Raw genomic sequence first — 17,126 nt, forward strand, 5'->3', positions numbered from 1 at the left:
CACAATTACAAATTACTCACTAAACCTACTCTCTTACATTCCAAGTAAAATATCAAAATTGTACTTATTGATAATTCTCATTAGAATTCTAGTTTAAAATATGTTAATATTTAGGACTACCTTCTACAGAAGTCCCCTCACAGAATATCATATATCAATCAAACTTATTGAGGTCATACACAAATGAGTACTTGATGAATATTAGTGACAGATTGTTTTTAATGTCATCAGTAAACTAGCTCTCATCTGTAGTTTTTGCAAGCTTCTACACACAGTAATTTTGAATACAATAAATATGTCATCATAAATAATACAGTGACTACACAGGAGAATGCTATGTAAGCAGAAAGTACCATGATGTCTGTGGCTTACTTTAGAATTATTTAGCAGGGAAAAATAAACATAAAATAGATATACATATAGGTAGAGACAAAACAAATACAGCCAACATTAACATTTGTTGAAACTAGATGATACGTACATGGATATTCTTTGTACTAGACTTTCAACTTTTATATTTAAAGATGTATAACTTTTAAGATAATTTAAAATAGAAGTTTTGGGTTATCCTGAAAAAATAATGTAGGAATATTTCTTATTTTTAAAATGTATGAAGTCTGAGCCAGAAAAACATGAAACTCCTGTGCACACTTGTAACTCCATCCACTTGGGAGGCTGAGGCAGGAAGATCTCAAGTTTGAAGCCAAACTCAAAGTGAGACTCCACTTCAAAATAAAAAGAACTAGGGGTATAGCTCAGAGGCAAAGTACACTGAGTTCAATCCCCTATACCAAAAATAAACTATATAGATAGATAGATAATGTATGTAAATTATATACACATATAAACTCCAAAAGCATAAAGAAAACTAATACACTTATTTTCCTAGAAATTATTTTTCATAGTTTATTTTCAATTTTCTTCATGTTAAATACTAGTATTTTCCATCTGAACTGTTTATGAACAATTACTACTCAAATTAAAATCGAGAAAATATGGATTCAAGAAAATCACTCAGGTCTTTACATGTTATACCTTCCTTTTACTCTCCACACTCTCTGGACTTTCCCCAACATCAACTGCTAATCAGTCTCTATCACCTGTCCTCTTAAAAATGAGAGAAGGCCCTATCATATTTAACACTTCAAAACTTGTAGGCACTCCTAATTTACAAGAAGATTTTCTATGTGAAAGATAATGCTACCAGAATATGTGTGTCTTATTGAAAATCATGAACTGGTCAGTCTTTTTGCTTAGATTGCAGGGGGGGCCAGGGCATGTGGGAGAGGCATTAATGAAGAGCTACAGAAGCTTCACAGAAACTAAGAGGATTTTAGAAAATTCATTATAGTGACTTGTCTCTCCTCTCCAGATTCTTAATATATATTATGGTGAAGAAGATGAAGATGAAGAAGATGAAGAAGATGAAGAAGAAGAAGAAGAGGAGGAGGAGGAGGAGGAGGAGGAGGGAGAGGAGGAAAAAGGGGGGAGGAAGAGGAATTAAAAAGCACTAGGGCAATCACCACTTGCCTCTAAAATCATCATTTTCCTATATGCACTAATCCAGTTGCTCACTAAAAAAAATGGCTACTAAATATTTCTAATCATTACTGCTTTTGTTAAATAATAATCCTAATTTTCTTACACACATATTGACTTCAACAATAAATTTATCCTCAGGAAGTTATAAAAAAAGGGTTTCTTATGAATGTAGTTTCTACCAAAACACCACATCTTCTTCATTTGAATGATGATTATTTAAAATACCCTCCACTTTCATGTCATGAATACTTCCTTCAAAATGTGTGCTATTAAAATGCTTAAATATGGAAACATTTTGTATGTCAAAGTATTTAGAAGTTGGCAGTTTTAAGCACATTGTTTGAGGTGGTGTATTTGAAAAGAATTTACTTTTCATTCTCTAACTTCATAGAGCAGTATTCCTAGAAACAAATGTATGTGGTAGTTTGCTAGTACCATAGAGAATCAATAGCCATCTATTTAATTTGCTAAGACAATGTAAATTAGTAACTTCCAGCCAGATGTGTGATGTACACATCCAACATACTGCAATCTGCTCATTATGAAAATCCTGTCAACAGAGCCACTTGATGACATTTCATCCACAGCAGTTTCTGCATTTACAGCCATAAAAAAAATTGTTCTAAGAATTTTTATACAAGGAATTGAGGCTGAGACTCATAAAGAGTAATCAATTTCAGCTTATCATCTTGTAGGCTTGTGTATACATGCTTCTGTGTGTTTATTTCTATTTCTTTCAAAGATACAGAATGTTCAAAAAATAAATGTGTGCCATGCTATTTTTTCCTTCCATAAATCATTTATTTGTCCTCATTATATATTTTTTAATCTGATATAAAGTTGATTGTATAATTCTGCAGCTCTGAGGAAATGTGTAAAGAATGACACTGTCAACAGAAGAAAAAAGAACACTTACCCACTGGAAAAACAAAACAGAATATTTCAAAATGACTCCAAACATAAATTAAGTTTACCCATTGGGAAGTCTTACTTGCATTCAGATCATTTATAGGGGTCTGTGTGACTATATACCCTGCTGTTTGATAAATATTTACTAAAATGAGAGAAATTAAAAGAGTCTTCTTAATTACAAGCTATTATTCTTGAATACTGAAACCTCACCTACACCAGATTCATTTTCTAAGTCTATTGAATTGACTTTTCTTATTAAACAGGGCACCAAGCAAATAGTTTAAATGCAAGCATAATATTTCCAACTACTACATTTTTAATTTGGCAATCCAAAACAATGTGGAATGAATCCAATTCTCACTCATTGGATTCCAAAAAGCACCCCTTAACCCACCACAAAGACAAAACAGCATTTTTACTATCTGGTGTCAACACTCTCAAGTAGAGAACTTCTGAGATCCCCTAAAAATCACAAGAATTTCAATGTCTACCAAAACCAAACCAAACAACAACAATAACAAAAACAATATTCAACAACTGCGTACACAAAAGGGTTCTTTATAAAGGCTTCAACCCTAAGCAATTCCACTTTTACAAACATTATACAGAACATAACATGCTTTCCTCAGGAGGTGCACACCCCGCCACATGATCAGATTGAAGGGCCACACCAGCAACCAGAAAGGATTATGGTTTCTAATAAGAATAGATTGAAAAGAGGCTGTTGCAGTTGCCCAATGGGTTGCACATGCAGGTGGCACCCAGAGCTTAGCTCCTCACCCATTGAAGTGGTCAGGACCAGGAGGGGTGCCCCACCAAGACCTACAGCTTATGATTGGCTCTCTTGACTTCATGAAATTTAAAGTCATATCCTTTTGGTCACTTAAGCCCCCTTTGTGGTTCAGGGAAAGAAACACTCTCTCAGAACTCTAACTTTGATTGGAGACTCCAGTTAAAATTAAGAACTTCAAACTCTAGATCTGAAAAAGTGAAACAGATTTCCTGTTTTTTAACTATAAATGGCTCTAAACGTTGGATCCTGTCCTCTTTCTCTCTTTTTTCTTTCTGCTGCATTAAGTTTTATTTAATGCAGAGTTCACTTAAAAGGTTAAGAGAAAGAAAAGAAAGCAAATATGGAGTGCAATGGAAGAACCTCTAAATCTTTTTCTAGAAAAGAACAAGAAAGCCTCTTCAGGAAGATGAAAGTGCTCGACCTGACTACTTGGTGGTCAACTGCCCCTTCACCAGCACTGATGGAGAGACAGAGGCAAATGGTGGTGAATCAGTTTGGCCCAGACTTATCCCAAATGCCAGTGGTGAGAATGCAGACCCCCTGTGGGCCTTAATAACTGCGCCTGGCAGGAGGGAAAAACTACAGGCCAATTCCCAATTGATGGCCCTGTTAAATTAATCAAGACCCTGGGTACTCTTTATAGGGATGCTAGTGCATGGCATGTCTCTGGGTGGATGTCTGCACCTTTAGCAATGGGGGGAACATATAAAGTTGGGAGTTTCCCTGAATTCGCCTAACTATGGAAGGAAGAGTCTGGGGAAATTAAGCTCAAACAAAACTATATGAAAAGCCCAGATGTGAACTGGGAATTTATCTCAGTGATAGAGCATTTGCTTACATAGCGACCTCAAGGTCCTGGGATCAACCCTAAATAGCAGGAAATTTCTGTAAGAGTCAGGTTAGGAAAGTTAACAGCTTTGGTTTTTGTTCACAACTTCAGTGATGTTTGCAGGTGGTGAAGCATAACAATAGAAGATATTTCAACTAGAAGTGCCTCTTTCACCAGTGCTAGGACCGGTGTAAGGTAGAGAAACAAGATGAGGCCCAGTGTGCCAACTGGCCCTCTCTGGGGCCTCATGCACCACCAGGGCCATTACCAGGATGAGGGTTTTCATCAGTCCATTTGCGTGTGCTTAGTTTCCCACTCTCCACCACCCTGGGGAGCCGCCAAGGTTGTTTGCATGCATAGCAGAGTCTTCCTTACACAGGTGGTGAGCGCAGCGCATGTGGAAAGTGTCGCAGCAGTGCACGTGGTGGTACAAGGTCTTCTCAATCAGGTCCTGAGGTTCAAATCCCATCAGCTCCACCACCCTGTGGAGAGGATTTTGGGTGGGATGAGTGCCCGGTGCCCTCAACTTCCGACCAAACACAGTCTCAGACCTGGGTGCCGGCCCTCAGTTCGCAGAACCTGGTTAGTCACCTCATCTGCAGAATGAGCTCATTCAGATCAAGGAGAATCTATACCTGGCTAAGAAGGGTTGCCATTACACTAGAAACAGTCCTTTTTGGTCCTGCCCACCCACCTAGAGTCCAGAAAGATGAGCTTCATGCCCAGGCTAGCTAGAAACATGAACATGTTACTGTGCAGCTTGATCTTCATGACAGCGCTAGGAGGCAGCGAGTGACCCACCGGCCACAAGGTCCACATTCTGGTAACAGCCTTCAAAGGGGGACATGTCCAAGCGGTATTGGCAGATCTTCAGGTAGCCACTGCAGTGAATGACCGGTGGCAGAGTGGGAGGGCGGGAGACTCAGCCACACTCAGGAAGAACCCCAGAAAGATGAGGAGGGGGTTGAAACCTGTTGAAACTACTCAGCCAGAAACATTGTCTGGGCCACGCCCTTCTGGGAAGGGGTCCAAAGTGATAGGACCCTAAAGTGTCTCAAGATAGTGACTGCAGGTCAGACTGAACTCACATGGAAGCTTGTAAAAATGAAGACGCCTGGACCTTCACCAACCCTAACGCGTCTTAGGACGTTCAATTGCATTCAACCTGAGAACCACAGCTTTGAGCTGAAGCTCTGATTCTTTACCTCTTTGCAGGTCCAAATCTGGCGCCGGGTTTAAACTCCTAGGAATCCACCAAGGGTTACCCACCACTGCAGAGGTTTTCAGGATTCTTCAGACCCATCTCTGAGAGGCCCCGTGGGTGTGGAATACTAGGCCAGTCAGACCTAGTCTTTAAGCTTCATTCCCAGTAGTTCATACAGTTCGGGGACAAATGGAGCATCTGGACTCGCTGCTCTTTGAAACAAAGGAACTACGTACTACGTAGGGCTCACACAGGACTGGTCCCTGATGTGGAAATGACCCTCAGACGCTGCAGATCCCTTGTGTCCCGCCCCATCCAAAGACACCCAACCGCTGCTGGGTGTCAATCTTTCACCTCAGCTACTTACCTTGTAGCCCCGCAGGTGAGGCCAGCAGTCTGCTTGGCTAAGACACACTTCATCCTCAGGAAGAAGGAGCACTCCATCTCGTGCTCTGAGAGAGAGAGGAGCAGAGGGAAGATCAGGACATGAGACATGCGACTGGGCAGTTCCAGCCACGACAAACTTGGAGAAAACCACAAGCTGACCGTCATGAGCTTAAGCATGGCAGACATATGTCTGCCTTACCATGTACAACGTGAGAGTGGTAGGGTTTGTGGGCAGTGAGCACTGCGGTCATCTCATCATGGTCGGCAGGGTGGATGTATTCATAAATGTTGTTTCCGGTCAGTTCTACCTGTAAAGACGAGAGTATCATCGTCTGTGCAGTAGTAGAATGTCCCGTGAAGAAGCTGAAAGCTTGGTGGTCGTGGGGGGGTCTGTTGGGCCATGAAAACAGGAGCCAGCAACTGGCCCTGAGTTTGATTTCATTTCTGCCCCTTGCTACCTATTGCATCCTACATACACCTCAGCTTCCTTATCTATGAGATAATACAATAACTAGTAGTAGTAGTTGTTGTTGTAGTAGTAGTAGTAGTAGCAGCTCTGGTAAAGATAAGCATATAATCTCTTCCCACAGTATCTGGCTTATTGTAAAGCCTCAAAAAAGTAGCAATTGCTTGGGCTTTGGGTGGAAGCTAATGGATAAGGAAAGTCTAGGAATGAGAAGATCCAGACCTGTTTAATGAATCCCTCCATCAGCTGAGAAGTCTCTAGCCCAGAAATGCAGACATAAAAGGATTTGGGAAGCCCCACCCCTCCTGCTTCCAACTCTGGATGTAAACACTGCAGGTTGGAAGTGTAGACCACTCACCTACCTGAGAAAGACCTAGGTAAACTGAGGCTATCTCTGATGTGTAAATGATCTTCCCATCTGGGGTCACCACAAAGATGAAGCCATCCAGGGTCTGGGGAGGCAGAAATAGAGTGAATGGAGAGGCTTCTAGACCATCTGTTGAAATGCAGGGGTGGGGGAAAGCAAAAGTTAGAAACATTCAGTCAGAAATGCAGAGAGATAGAGAAGAGAGAGACTGTTGGGAAACAGGACATAGAACCAGTCACAAGAGCTCCTCTTTTTTTCCATTCATTCCAATGTTGTAAGCATCTGAAGCATGTAGCACACTAGAAGAGATCCAGAGGAAGTTGTGGAAAATGCTCATGCCCCATAGGCTCAGGATTTACCAAAGGTGACAAAGAAAAAGTGTTTGTAATAGACATGCACAAAAATTCTGGAGATAAATCACAGAAATAGATTATGTTCTTGGGGTGATAGTCACTGAAAGAACCAGAGGTTTTCTGTGTCAGGTTTGAAGGGCTCTGTAGGGACGTTGTTATATCATAAAAAGAATAATAGCAGGGTTTGGGAAATATCGAATCCCTACTGCACTGGTCAACATGGACGACCCTACAGTCTGAAATCTATAGAGAAAATAAAGCTGACCAATGGTACTAGAAAGTGTATAGGAAAGGGGGGTTTAGGAGATGAGAGAAGGGGAGTCAAAGATGCCTTACAGGGGCTGATGTTTGAGCAGAACTTTGGAAAGGAAGGTTGGGCTAGAGAAGGAAAGAAGAGCATCCTAGGCAGAAGGAATAATGTGGCAAAGGCAGGGACTTTGCGGGAGGATGAATCAGATGTATTCTGAAGTGATGTGTTTGGTGTACTACAGGTGTACACCCACAATGAATTTTTGAAATTTGTAATGTCAATTTGAGGAATCTGAAGTTGTTCTTATAGGCATTAGGATTCCAAGAGAGGTTTCCTAAGCAGGAACATAACATACTTAGATGTATTATTATTATTATTATTATTATTATTATTATTATTATTTAAAGAAAGAGTGAGAGAGATTGAGAGATTTGGAGAGAAAGAGAGAGAGTTTTAATATTTATTTTTTTAGTATTTGGCGGACACAACATCTTTGTCTGTATGTGGTGCTGAGGATCGAACCTGGGCCGCATGCATGCCAGGCGAGCGCGCTACTGCTTGAGCCACATCCCCAACCCAAGATGTATTATTTTAATCTTGGAAATGACCTACAGAAGGAAGGAAGAAATTGGGGTGAAGAGATCAGAGCAGATAGCTGCAGTGGAGATGGGTCAAGTCTGAAACTGAGTGATCAAAAAAGATATGAAGAAAGATGAGAATCTAATTTAAAGATGATGCTGGCTGTGAACTTCATGCTAATTGATGGCAGAAAGAGAGTTCAGGTTGACTTTCAGGTTTCAGTAAGGACATTAAGTAGAGGGTGATGCCATTAACCAAGACTGAAATTTGGAGCAACAGTGAATTTTGTACAAGCAGAAGTTTGGGCCAGAGGGCTGGGATTGTGGCCCTGCGGTTGAGCACTGGCCTCGCAGGTGCGAGGCCCTGGGTTTGATCCTCAGCACCATATAAAAACAAATAAATAAAGGTATTGTGCCCAACTAAAAAAAATTAAATATTTTTTTTAAAAAAGAAGTTTGGGCCAGAGGAATATGCATTTTTGTCTTGGAGATGCTTCATGGACATTACAATTTCCTCTTAAATGTGTCTAGTTGTTAGTAGGAAATAAAGGTCTAGAATTCAGGAGGGGCTCTAGATCTGGATAAAATAGGCAGGGCCATGTGGAGGGAAGAGTTGAAGCAGTGGTGTTGGTTAAAATCACCCAGGAGGCTGTGGAGCATTGAGAGAAGAAACAGTAGAACCTTCTGAAAACTACATCATTTGTGAAAGAGACAGTGGTGGGGAAAATCAAAGAGGAACAGTCAGAGAGGGAGAGAAACCTGGGAAATCAAGCTACTACAGACATTGTAGAAAAAAGGAGAATGTTACCTCTTCAGTGTTACCCCCTTAAAGGTCTTTGCCCAAATGTCACCTTCTTAGTCCCACTTCAATCATCTCCATTTTAAACTGTGACCCCAAAACAGAGCCCTCCTCCATTTTTCTCCACAGTACCTGTCACCTGGCACACTATGCAGTACACCTGTGTGGGTTTCTAAGGCTCCTCTTAGAATGTAAAGTCTATGAGGAAAGGGCTTTCTGATGACATACAATTGACCCTCCTATATTTTAAAAAAAAATTTGTAGTTGTAGATGGACAGAATGCCTTTATTTTGTCTATTTTTATGTGGTGCTGAAGATAGAACCCAGTGCCTCACACATGCTAGGCAAGCGCTCTGCCTCTGAGCTATAGCCCCAGCCCTGAGCCTCCTATTTTCTAGGATGAACAAGTTGAGGGAGGATAAAAAAAAATGGGCATCTAATTCTTAATGTCAAAATGTGGTGGGGCCTTTGTAAATGCCTAATGGGTAGAAGAGATGACAGACTGCAGGGATGTGGGAGAAAATGGGGAAGGGAGTGAGCCACTGAAATAAGGAATGGAAGTCAATCCTACCAGAAGTTTGGGGGAAAAAAAGAGGAGAGATTGGGCAAGAGCTAGAAGGGGTGAGGGATTGTTTGGGGGTTTCATTATCTTGTTTATATTGCCAGAAGATATTGACTGGGATTATGAAAAGATGCGGGGGGTGGGGGCAGCTGAGAGACATCTGATGAAAGGTGTTGAAATAAGCACCTTTTCTAGATAAATTCAAAAGTATGGGAGCCAGGCCAGCAAAGAAAAGCTCTTACCCTTTCTTTATTCAGTGCAACTAAAACCTCTTGTTTCCTGAGGAAAAAGAGTTTGGATACTAGTGGAACAGTAAGGTTGTGGGACCCTGCAGAGAGATTACTGTTCATGCGGGTCCTGGAGGAAGAATTGCAGGCTTCCCTTAAACTTCTTAGGTTCCAAACTACCACTCCCAGTGGACTTGAATAATAATAAAGAGGGTGTGGGGTAGGGGACAAGTGTCAAACCTAAAAATGCCATCAGGAGTTTTATTATTTAAAATATTTGTTCTGCGACTTGAGCCGGCAACAGGCAGTTTAAAACAGTGTGCACTGCAAACAACAGTGTAATGTGCACCTCACATTGGTTCATCTCAATACCTGGGGGTGTGTATGCGTGTAGCCCAGAGCCTGCGCTGGCCTGAGGTGAGGGGGAGCCAGGGAACTACAAGGAAGAGATGAAGTTATTTGCAGACCCAGCTGGAACCGCAAAGTGTAGGTTAAAGCACAGACGGGCATTTCTACCAGATTCCTGTTATCTCCTTGGGAAATCCTTTATTTCAGATGGTTCTGCAGCTCTGTCTTGGCGGCTTGGCCCTGGGCTTCCAGTACCAGCAACGGAAAGGTGAAAAAAATGCCCCCTGCCTTGGTCTCAGCACCCTGATGGAGCTTTGCAGGGTTGTTTTCCAAACCCAAAGCCTTGGTTGCCACTTTGCCTCCCTTTCAGCCTGGTGAGGCTCCATCCACCCACCCTCATCCAGTTAAGAGCTTTAGTTCTAACTTTGGAGATGCTGTTAGGCTGAGAGAGCCATGTCCATAATGGATCTTTAATTTTTTTTTTTTTAGTTAGTTTTTAAGAAAGCAGAGGCCCATCCAGGAAACCAGGACCTCGAAGGATGTGAGCCACTGGGAGATGTGGGTCCGTACCTGGAGAAGATGGGAGCCCAGTTCCTGGCCAACATGGTCCAGGGGGCTGGTCTGACTTGAGTGGCCCCCCGCCTAATGAGTCCTGGGAAGACCTAGAAACAAACTTTAGTATCAGAATCTCAGCCCGAGTGTCAGTTTGGGACTAGTTCGCATTTTTTGTGCTTTGTAACACATTAGTACAAGAGGAAGAACCCCCTGATATTATTTCCCAGTCACCCCCACCCAACCTGCACAGTTGGGAAGAGGTCATGCCAGAGTATAAATTTTGGCACCTCCTGGGTTCCGAACAGAAGCCAACTTCTGGCTCTGAGGGAACCGGGCTTCTCGCAAGGACAGACTCTCCTGGAGTGCTCTCCTGGCTAGACCTCAAGGGGCCTCTGCATTAGAGAAGCCCCCGACATCACACACTAGTGATCACTTTTGTGTAGTTTCACTAGTTTGTTTAAGGAGAGGAGAGACACTCATTTCTCGCCCAAAGTTTTCATCATCGTCCTTATCAAGAGGCGGAGGATGTCCCCCCACATAGCAAACCTCTGCCCCCAAAGTGGCCCGAAACAACTGGCCAGATTCATCTGGTACCTGGTGTTTTCTCTGATTGGCTGCAGGACTTTCTAGACATTCTCCTCCCCTGGATCTGACTTTAATCCCCTTCAGAAAAAAATCCTTTAGCTTGCGGTTGACTTTCAGTCTGATGCTTACCAGCACCCCTTTGAAATCCTTCATCTTCCTTTTCCCTCAGAGCCCCAGCTTGACACACCCTAGTCCTGTCCCCTCTGCCTCCAAAAGGGTGTGGGGGGACTTTCCTGAAGTTGGTTACTTTGAGGTGCTAACAATTTCTTAGCAATATTTTTATTGCATTCTTGACATAGAAAGTAATTCCATTCTCTACTTGTCAGGTACCATCTCCTATTAACAAAGACAGTCCATTCATCTCCTCTACATTACAACGTTAAGAACTTTTGAGGCTTTGCCAGTTTTTATGGTGATGCCTAAAACAGCAAACCTTGAAGACTCTCATGGTTGATTTTTTAAATATTAATATTAGTCTACTATATTACCTGTGTATAGAAAGAAATAAAAAGGCAGAAGAAACTTGGGTAGAGCTATGTTAAACGTGTTATAGATAATATCTCTAACGGGGCTGCTTGTGGAATTATATCATCTAGATAGTGAAGTCCTTCCATTCTTACATCATTGTACAAGTTTCAACATGACATCTTTTTTTTTTTTTAGATGACCTTCTTCTTTAAAATGCACAATGACAAAAACACTCTAAATATGGCACTGGGAAAAATCTTTCACAATAAAACAAGGTGTTAGTTTTTTTTAAAGCTGCTTCCTAAGCAAGCGATCAAAATCCTGGCAACAAGTGACACTGAACGCCCCTTAAGCTCAAATAGGGTCTTTCTGGGTGTTTGAACATCTAAATAAATCTACCGATTTCCCCACTGCTCTGTAAACACTGATGTCCCCGCTTGCGACGGGACTCCTCTCTCTCCCTCGTGCAGATTGAACCCTCCTGACCTGCGATTGTCTAGATCTGAAATAGAAATCATGTCCATCCTGTCTGTTTCCAGGAGGGAAGATTCCATGCGCTTGTAGAGGATCTCAGTTCCGGTAGAACCGCAGCCTCTGCTGCAGACACCCAGCTGAGACATTCCGGGCTTTCCGCACACCTGACCCGGCACGGGGAATGGAGCAACTGGGACACTGCAGAGAGAATGGGACTCACTGTGCCAACTTCATTGGCCTTGGGCCTTCAGACCTTGACACAGGCGAAATGAACTTGAGACTGTAATATGGTAGCTGTCCCTAGCCTCGCCTGAGCCACAAAGGCACAGTAGTCGCCCACTGTGTGGGGTTACCTGAGGAGGAAAATTTGTTTCATTGAGGACATTCTTTTAGCATTCTCAGAAGAGAAGGACCATTTCTAAATAATTGGGGTTCCTCTTCCTCACATAAAATTTAAATTTTTATGGGTCAAAGACTGGCAATGAATAACCCACTAAAATCATTAATATTATAAGAGTCTGAACCTCTTTTTTTTTTTTTTGAGAAATTCCTGGACCTATAGAGAAATGCAGCAAGAATCCGTGGCTTTGTATACTGTGTCACCATTTGTCAGGAAAAGTTTCAAGCTGCTGGGATTCCCTAGAACTGAAAAACAACTGTTGTAGAAATCAGGTTTTTTACTCTGTAAGTTTAGTATTGTTTTAGCTTCAAGTACGTGATCATTCCTTATTTGAAATCATCACCATAGCTTTTAGTACCTGTTTTTTTTTTATATTTTTTTCATGTTGTAATTTTTTGGTAATGATCTGTCTCCTTAAGAAAAAAGGTGTTCCCCCCACCCCAGTGGCTAGACCTACAATTTCTAGCAAATAAATCTGCCTTGCAGATGCTCTACAAAATTTAGTTCTTCACTCCACACTTTAAGTCCATATCAAAACTAGAATCAAATGGAGAAATTCATTGTAGAGCATAAACTGTGCTTAAAGGCTTTTAAATGAGAAAAACTTCTGTAAGAAAATAAACATGGAAACTTAATGCTTAATCATTTCCTTGAGCAGCAAGAAAAACAGTCTTAAATCACGGATGCATGTGGGAAATGGGGGCCTCTTTCTTTTTCTGCTTTAAAAAATATAATACAATTAGGGATTTCAATCTAGAGATGAATATTATAGAAAGGGTCTGTGGAGGTTTGCTTATTCATCTTCTCTTTCCTGAACACTCACTAATTTCAATTGTGATTATTTTTATTTTTGAAAGAGGTTTTGACAACAAAATGGCAGGGTGATATTACCAAGACTGAACAGCTATAGACTTGAAAACATACCTGATTCTTTCAAAGTTCAATCCACATACCACTATGCCCAGTATAATTGCATTATAGAAGGATAATTAATATGTATTTATTTTTAGTTGAATTTGTCCTATTTAGCACCCAAACAAGGTCAAGACTTCTCTTTTTTTATCCTGTCTTTCCAGCTTTGATAGCACCTAAGATTTATATATTTCTACATGCCTCAATCTTTTCTTTTCTAGACTTTTTACAATATCATTATGCCTATAGCTATGTCACCAGATTTATAATTATTTAAGAATGTCTTACAAAAATCTATGTGTAATGGAATATTTACCATAATAAAATAGCTATCCCTAAAACAAAATTTATTGAGGGTCTATTGTGTGCTAGAATGGCTTCAAGACTGATATAAGAAGGATGAATTTAATCTTCAAATTCCATTTAGTCTCACTAAAGAAGACTGCAACCATCTGGGTATGAAGACGCAAGTCAGTGATCCCAGGTACTGAGAGGCTGAGGAAGGAGGATCACAAGTTCCACGATGGGGACTGGGTGTAGGTTAGTGGTAAAGCTGCCACTGTGTACAGTCACTAGTACAAAAAAAAAGCCTGCAACCATACAAAGATGAAAAGGACTTGGGTTTCCTTCACTGCCTGGGACCTCAGTCAAGTCCTCCCAGCTTCTCTGAGGCAAGAAAGAACCCAAATTGGGCACCCCCTGCAGGTTGTGCCAAATTCTAAGGCTTTTCACTATTTTATTCCTTTGAAAGCTGATATGTTGTTGTTGTTATTTATTGTTGTTTTTTTTTTCTTTTTTTTTTAACGTTTTGAAGGGCCACAATTGAGTTTTTGAAGCTCATACACTCTCAGAATTAAAACCTCATCCCTAGGATTCAGCTGTTCCTATGACCCTGTCTTAACTCATCCGTGGAAGCTGTGGGGGGGTTATGAGCTCCACAGTAGCTGGAGAAATCAATGATGTACCCAGAGTTCAAACATCCTCCGTCCCCTCCTCCCCATAAACTCACACTCACCCACAGAAGGGAGAGGTGGGAGGGGCCGGGCGGGACTCTGGAGGAGGAGAGGGGGGTTTGGCTGCAGAAAGCACAATTGCCCTTTAAAGTAGCCAGAGGGGACTGGCCTTGTCACCAAGGGTATTCCAGTGGGAGACTTCGCCTGCATTCTCTTAAAAAAATAAAATAAAATAAAATAAATAACGAGAAGTTGCCTATGGGAATTTACTTTTTGTCCCTCCTATTTACTTATAACGTGATTTATAATTTGTGGAGGTAGGACTTAATTAAACAAGAAAGTTGCTCTCTTACAAAACAAAAACAGTCACCCCCAAACAGTCCCGAGCTCCTTCTGGTGGAGCTTGCCCCTGCCCAGGGTCTGTCCCAAGCAGGCGAGCATCCCTGGCCTGGGCGATTCCCTGGGCTCTCAGTGCCGGCTGATGCCCGCTGGGGAAGACCCACCTGCTGTTCTCCTCCTGAGATCACTCGCATCCCCATAGGCAGCATCATAGGCTGCTTCTGATCAAACAGCCAGCGACGTTGGCATTGATAACTGCTGAGTCGGCTAGAAATCATGCAGAAAGGGAACCCACTGAGACCGCAGGGGCTGGCAAATCACTGCTAGTAATCCTGTTAGGAACTGCGCTGTAGCAGAGTTGGCAATAGCTTTATTTTTATAAAGTAGGCGCTCACAGTATAAAAGACAACAAGATCTCTATTTTAAACAGAAGACAGTGTGGTATAACGATCAGTTTCCCATCAGCAATTCTCAGCACAGTTTGAATGGGAAATATGGTTTTTAGCATAAAGTTCCTCCCTCTTTCTAGATATTTTTTTTTCTTTTAAAATACTTTACAGATACTTAAAGCTTTGATTCCCCTCCTCCTGTGGTTTCTAGGGACAAATGAGGAGAACTTTTCAAGGAACCACTTTAAGAGGAACACACCATGTAGTTTGAGGGTAGAATTGAACTATAATTTGGAAGTTTTCCTGTAGTGTCCCTGACTAATTTGATGCATAGTTTTGCAAGCTTTTGCATCAAGATCAAGCAAAGTGAAACTCCAAACCCAATAATGACTATTTCCTTGCCCACCACTATTTCTTTAAAACAACAAATGCCAAACATTCAAAATAATGATTCAACATAAACTTTCAGAGGTCAAATAAGAAGTTTTGTTTGTAAACTAACAGGGTTTTTTTTCTGCTAGATTTTTGTTTGCTTGACTAGTAATCTCTCCTTTACTTTTTCAAATCTTCCTCTTGTAGTAAAAACATATTTAAAATATTTTGTAAACCTGATTTAATTTGATTGAGTAATGGGTAAAAGGAAGAGAGAATTGTCCTTTCCCTAGTGAGTACAAACAATTTTTTACAGCACAGTGTTATAATGAAGGCTGCTCTGCCTCACATAGTGAATGTCGATGAACTAAGTATAAGTTTTAAATCATGCCAATGACTCAACTACTTTAATTTCCCAGCCTTATAAAACAATTTTCCCAGGATCCATTGGCTAACCTGCCACCCAGAAAATATTTTCTAAGTGGGCTACCCATCTTAGTCCAATCTGATATATTTTGAAACTAGATTAGTATCTTACAGATAATATAAAGGCCAGAGTTGCAAATCACCAAGTTTCAGAATTAGTTTCCTAATTTGAGAATATCTTGAAAATGCAGAACAAATTTACTATAGGCAGCCAAGGGACTGGGTCAATTCAGGATGTATTTGTATGAATATACCTTCTCACTTGCAGAACCAGAGACATATAGAGGAATTATTATCTGATTTAGTTACACATAAGTAGATCTATCCATATCTAGCAAATATGCAGAATCTAGCAGTGTTCCTGCTTTCTACTGGATATAATTCAAACAAGTGGAATAAAAAAGAAGGTCATGTTTGGATTAGTAGTACTTTCAATTGAGCCCAGTATCTGAATTGCTGACAAAAGCACTGTTGGGCTGCTTCCCAACCTGACACATCAAATGGACTGAACATGAAGTATTAATGGGAAATTAGAGGGAGCTAGGAAAAGGAATAGCAATCTTGAATTTATAGAGGACCTGAATCAAGTAGTTAGGCTAAAATTCCCTTTGCATAGCATACAAATGTAGTAAATATGGGTGTACCTCCCTCACTGGGGTAGGCTCATTGTCTGGCAAGTTCCTACCCCCTTTGCTTTAAATTCCTTCTAGTAAAAGTCACTTACCTTCTGGGAACACCACTCTCATTTTGAGATAGCTGGTTGTGAGTCTGATTATGGATGTTTTGTACAGCTGTGAGGTGATAGCTGAGGGCAAAGGCAGTAAGTTAGTCAGTTCATAAAACTCACTGTTTTCCTTCTCCCTTCTAGTCTGGGCAGCATTTTTGGACTTCTCTTTCATTGTGTCTCATTCCTCCTTTCTTCTTACAACGTGAGCTCCACAGACTCATCCAAAACCAAAAATTAGTTTTCAATTAGATATCATACTTGGCAAAAATATAAGACATACTTTAAATGATGAGGCTGAAGTCTGCAACAGGGAATGTAGTGCTGGGAGTAAAGGGACAGCACAGAGAACAGAAAATATTTTCTTTGAAAAAGTGTACGATAGGAAAGTTGCTGATCCATGGCAATTTGGGCAATCCTGAGGTTTCTAGGTCTTAAATGCTGTTGGACAACCGAGAAACCAGCCTTTTCTTCTACTCAACGCTGTGAACCCCTTTCCTTGGAAAATCGGCATAAGAATCCCCGATGCTTGTTCTTCAGTCCCATCGCATCCGAGCCGACTCTGAGTCCCTTTATGCAGAATACGAATCCCAGGTAACTCTTTCAGATCACTGCCAAGACAACAGCATCAGAGCGTAAGAGATCTGTGGCTCCGCCATCACACCCTTGCCCCAATTCCGAGAAACCGCTGTGAAAGGGCCTCGGCGCGCCTCGGCTTTCCTAGCCAGGATCAGTCATTTTTGTTTGCTTTTTTAAGATACAAAGAAAGGAGCAGCGAGACTGAGCACCCTGCAAATAACGCTAGCCTTCCCTCACTTATGTCAGCCAGTTCTCCAGCCCACTGGGAACCTGCCCAAAAAACAAAATACATATTTTTGAAGACCCTCAGAAGATCTTCAGCCTTGGGTCTCT

At 41.3% G+C, this 17,126-nt stretch overlaps 1 pseudogene; it reads right to left on the reverse strand.

Annotated features, from left to right (window-relative positions):
• Positions 1-3,672: 3,672 nt before the first annotated feature.
• On the reverse strand, positions 3,673-16,389 carry LOC143389545 (single-minded homolog 1-like; annotated as a pseudogene).
• Between the last annotated feature and the right edge of the window lie 737 nt (positions 16,390-17,126).

This window comes from Callospermophilus lateralis, unplaced genomic scaffold (assembly GCF_048772815.1).
Source record: "Callospermophilus lateralis isolate mCalLat2 unplaced genomic scaffold, mCalLat2.hap1 Scaffold_63, whole genome shotgun sequence".
Lineage (NCBI taxonomy): Eukaryota > Metazoa > Chordata > Mammalia > Rodentia > Sciuridae > Callospermophilus > Callospermophilus lateralis.